We start from the raw sequence: 5,482 nt of genomic DNA, 5'->3' as shown, positions 1-5,482 counted from the left end.
AAAATCAAACTAATACAAAATACAAAACTTAAGCTATGTTTTAATACACTGTTGTGTTTTCATAACATAAAATTGTATGTACTCAGAAGTAACATGATCATATTACACAGCTGTAGAAAATAGGTCATTATCCAATATTTCTTATGTAGATAAAAATTTAAATTTTATATGATGAAACAAATATAAAATATAATTAATGTTCTTTTATTCTTAAACAAAATATGGTGATATTTCAGAATATGTTTGCATTAATTTCAAAATGCTTCACAATGATAATGTATTATTGGAATTGGTGAAAAAATAGGCATGTGCTAAATATAAAACAATATCCAGAGCTTTAAATATTATTAGAAAACTATGGAACTCTGAGAACCCAAAACTACAAAGTATTTTTTGAAATGTATTCTACAAATGTGTCATTCTATGCTACCAAAATTTTTAATATTGCATTTGTATTGTAATGCTTTATATAACTTTAAGCACAAAGAGTTTTATGAAAAAATTCATTTCTGGGTCAAATTACTTAAGATGTGGTGGACAATAGAAAATTATCTGATGGATCTAACCAATATTTTTAATATACTTTAGTAAGGAATTATGCACAAATTTATCTTAAAATGAAAATATTAATGCAAAAGCTACATTTAGATACCATTGAGTTTAAGGTGAGGTTTTTTGGTATAAGGTTACATCATTAAAAAATAATGCTGCAAGTTACAAATTTTGTAATTACTTTATAAGAAAAATATTCAATGTAATTTACCTATAAAACAGCATAACACATTTTAAAAATCTATGTAAAATTGTTTAGTGTTTCCATTAATATTTTAAAGCACAATACATAAAATATATGGAAAGGTGGTCTCCTTTCTTGTGCCTGCAGTAAAGATGTCCCACCCATGCCCAGCAGCCAAGCCATTCAATTCCAAGAACTTGAGAGTCTTCTTTGATGTGGGCATTGGTTGGGAGTGAGATGGAAGAATTGTTTTAGATATTGTTTGCAGATATTGTTCTCAAAACTGCAGAATATTTTCATGTATTGTTTAAAGGGGGAAAGGGCACTAAATCAAACTGGAAAAGCTTTCCATTTTAAAGGATGCTCTTTCCACTGAATTATTAAGAGATTAGTGATTCAGGGTGAAGACTTCTCAAATCAGAGTAGGACAGGTGGAGAAAATATGTATAGTGAAAGATTTGAAGATCAAAATTTTCATTATATAAGCATAATCAGGAGGGTTTGCTGAGCATCGCAAATGCAGGCCCCAATAAGAATGGTTCTCAGTTCTTTATCACAACAGTTCCAACTCCTTATTTGAATGGGAAACGTGGTATTTGGTCCAGTAGTAAAAGGACTCGGTGTGGCAAATATAGAATTGAATGGTGAAAAAACTGCCAAACTGTGTTATTGCAGAATATGGAGAATTGAAAGAAGGAGATGACTAACTGGGAAATAGTCCCCAAATATGGCTCTGGTGACAGTCATCCAGATTTCCCAGAAGATCCAGATATAGATTTAAAAATTGTAGATAAGATTTTATTAATATCTGAAGACTTAAAAAACATTGAAAATACTTTTTTTCAAGTATCAGAACTGGAATATGGCTACTAAAAATATGCGAAGGTTTTTAAGTGGATAGGTCAAAGGCTGTTATTGAGAAAGCAGATACATTCAGACTGCAGCATTAAGTTCTGTGCTGAATATGGGTGCTTGTAAATAGAAGATATCCAATTGGCAGGGGGCAATTCATAGCTTCTTGGAGGCTCTTGAAATGGACCCTTCAAATCCTAAATCACTATACAGAAAAGCTCAAAGATGGCAAGGATTAAAAGGATACGATAAAGCATTGGTTGATCTTAAGAAGGCACAAGAGCTAGCCCCAGGAGATAAAGCTTTCCAGGCAAAATTGCTAAAAGTCAAACAAATGATAAAGGTGCTGAAAGATAACCAGAAGGCAGTCTATGCAAAAATGTTTGCTTAATAAGGAATAAACTCTCCTTAACTATTATACATTGACTACATAAAGGACAGTGTATGTTAATGTCTACATGATCTTTAATGCGTTTCCCTTGATCTTTGTCATTGCATACATAGCAGTACTGACATAGGTTCCTTCTATATAAACTGTTAGGAAATACAAAAAAAAAATATGGAAGACATTTTAATATTAGGAAGTATTCCCATTGAGACCAACTTTTTGCATTATCAGTTTTCAAAACTCTTACTCTGAATCAATGAAGATCAATACCATATCCATATAACATCGGGGATTTTTTGCCATCTTAAATAAGTTCAAATAAAATGAATTTTTATTTTATTTTATTTTATTTTATTTTATTTATTGCTGGTTTTCTTCTTTTTATTTCTGTACTAGTTGATTTTTATTTTATGTGTTTGGATGTTTTTTCTTCATGCATGTTTGTTCACCATGTTTGTGCAGTTTTCAGCAAGGACAAAAGAGGGAGACAGATCTCTTAAAAGGAGAATTAGAGATGGTTATGAGTTGTCATGTGGGTGTGTAAATTAAACCCAGGTCCTTAGAAAGAATACTCTTCACTGCCTTTTCATTTCTTCAATTCTACCTTCTCTTTTTGCCTTATCTTTGTAAAATAAAATAAGGTTTCTTTTAGTACAGGCTCTCTTTAAGTTGTTTGTGTTGAACTCTGATCCTTATGGCTCCACCTAATATCCTAGACATGCTTTATTTTCATCTGGTGGTATGTGTTCTTGGCAAGAACTATAGCAACTGAGCTATAGCTCCATGTGTCATTTAAATTTACACATGATAAACTCATTAAATGATGTTTCCTATGAATACATAATTGTTATATAGCTAGAGTAATTAATGTGACTAATGTATTGCTAAAGCATATAATTTTGTTTTACTTTATTCCATAAAACTGAGTCGTATTTTCTTAAGTATTAATATGTATTGCATAAACTATATAAAGCTAAGTGAAATAATTAGTCATTATTTGATTCAATCTATAAAGCATCTATTTATAAATATACCAGTTTTCTCCCCTGTTCAAGTTTTATAGCATAAATGTTTAATATATATTTTCATATTTCTTGTAAAAAGTCATTTCTAAGAAAGAAACATTAAAATACTGCTTGATAGAATGCTAATTTCCAAGCTGACTTTCTTTTAAATTGCATCTGCTTACCTTGAGTAATCTTCTACATTTTCATTACAAAAACTTCTCAAGAGAGTCAAAATAACAAAGAGCTTGCTGGCAAGTCTGAATTAATCACACAGAAGTAAGATGAATATGATAAAAGCATAAAGAACCTGTAAAATTTAATTTTCCTCAAACTCTGAATATAACAGTGCAATTGTGTTGAAGAGTATTTTTTTGCTTACTTCCATTAACATGTCAGGGTGAAAAGGGAAGCATCACAATACATAGAAGATACAGGAAGAAATCAGGCATTTTTATCAGTTATGGGAATCTATTTTGTTCCTTCAAATCTAAAAATAAGTTTTACTGCAGGAAGCTTTAAAAAATCTCTAATTATGAGTAATAAGAAAATGACAACTCAATATTTGTATTACTTGACTGTTGACCTCTTAAATCATTACAAGCATTTTTTATTCTTTCCTGCATATCTTTTTAAATGAAACTCTCTAGAGTGCATTGAGAAACTTCTCTGAACGTTAAAAATGGCTTCTTTTAAAATTGAAAATAAAAACACTGGAAGAAAATTTGTGCTGAGCTCCATGTCAGCAATTTTAGCTTATTGAACTTGATATTTTCTTTCTTTACACATAGCTAATGAATTATGTATACACACTTCAGATTGTTTAACTCTATGGACCATACAAACTTTACAACCTTTGAAAAGACATTTCTGGTTGTTTTGTGAAGAACATTTGACCAAGAAAATAACTTATAAACAATGCTTGACTCCTGCCATCTTCATGGAATTAACAGTAGATTCTACAAGTCAAATTGGCTTGATATCTGATCAGTACATGGCTGATCAACTGGTATCTAGCATTGCTCAACATATGATCAAATAGAGAGATGGAATCACTGTGAAGGCCTAACCATATTATGAATTTGTTTCAGCTCTTTCTTAAGTATACAAGAGTTATATATATATATATATATATATATATATATATATATATATATATATATATATTCTATATATATCTTCTGAGTATTATAAATAAGACAGCTATGAACATAGAGGACCATGTGTCCTTGTAGTATGTTGGGGCATCTTTTGAGTATATGCCCAGGAGGGGTATAGCTGGTTCCTCACGTAATACTATGTACAACTTTCTGAAGAACTGCCAGACTGATTTCCAGAGTGGTTGTAGCAGCTTGCAATCCCACCAACAATGGAGGAGTGTTCCTCTTTCTCCACATCATCCTTGCCAGCATCTACTATCACCTGAGTTTTTGATGTTAGCCATTCTAACTGGTGTTATGTGGAATCTAAGGATTGTTTTGATTTCATTTTCTTGATGACTAAGGATGCTTAACATTTCTTTAGGTGCTTCTCTGCCATTCCAGTTTCCTTAGTTGAGAATTCTTTCTTTAGTTCTTTTCCCCATTTTTAATAGGGTTATTTGATTATCTGGAGTCAAACTTCTTTGTATATATGGGATATTAGCCCTTTATCAGATATAAGAATTATAAAGATATTTTCTCATTCTGTTGGTTGCTGTTTTTTCCTATTAACAGTGTCCTTTGCCTTACAGAAGCTTCTTAATTTTATGAATTTCATTTATCAATTCTTAATCTTATGGCATAAGCCATTGGTTTTCTGTTTAGGAAGATCTCCCCCGTGCCCAAGAATTCGAGGATCTTCTCCACTTCTCTTGTGTTAGTTTAAGTGTATCTTTTTTTCACTGGACAGTTTTAGCTCCTTTGTCAAAGATCAAGTGACCATAGGTGTGTAGGTTCATTTCTGGGTCCTCATTTCTATTCCATTGATCTTCCTATGTTGCTTTTGCTTCATTTGCTTGAGAGAGGATGCATCACTGGATAGGAATCTCCCACTTTCTTTAGGTTGACCAGCTAGTAAGCACTCAAGACTGTCCTATATTGTGCCCACTTCAGTGATATGGTTATAGGCAAACATAGAAATGCTGTGATTTTATGTGGGTATTGGGTATGCAAACTCATGATTGCATAGCAAGCTCTCTTACACATGTCTGCTGTCAGGCACCTTGCTCTCTGCTTGACGGTTTGAGTAATATGTTACTATGCAATAAATAATGGTTAATAAATCTTAAGTTAAATGTGATGTTTTACATGTAATTGTATATAGTGTCATTCATTGTGTGGCAAATGTGTGCATAGGTATTATGCAGGTTTGTGGAAGAGCCCAGTTATCAGTAATCTTCTCCAGGTGCTCCCCAGCATGTTAATTGATGTTGTCAATTAAACCCTGAGTTTGGCAATATGGGTAAGCCTCTCTCCCCTAGTGGGTCCAGAGAATCTCTGTTTCAGCTTTGGAATAGCTGGA

At 32.1% G+C, this 5,482-nt stretch overlaps 1 pseudogene; it reads left to right on the top strand.

Moving 5' to 3' along the window:
- Window positions 1–888: 888 nt before the first annotated feature.
- On the top strand, window positions 889–1,979 carry LOC117707804 (peptidyl-prolyl cis-trans isomerase D pseudogene; annotated as a pseudogene).
- The last annotated feature ends 3,503 nt before the right edge of the window (window positions 1,980–5,482 follow it).

Source organism: Arvicanthis niloticus, chromosome 4 (assembly GCF_011762505.2).
Source record: "Arvicanthis niloticus isolate mArvNil1 chromosome 4, mArvNil1.pat.X, whole genome shotgun sequence".
Lineage (NCBI taxonomy): Eukaryota > Metazoa > Chordata > Mammalia > Rodentia > Muridae > Arvicanthis > Arvicanthis niloticus.
Note: the sequence above shows the minus strand (reverse complement) of the source record. Positions and strands in the feature narration are given on the sequence as shown.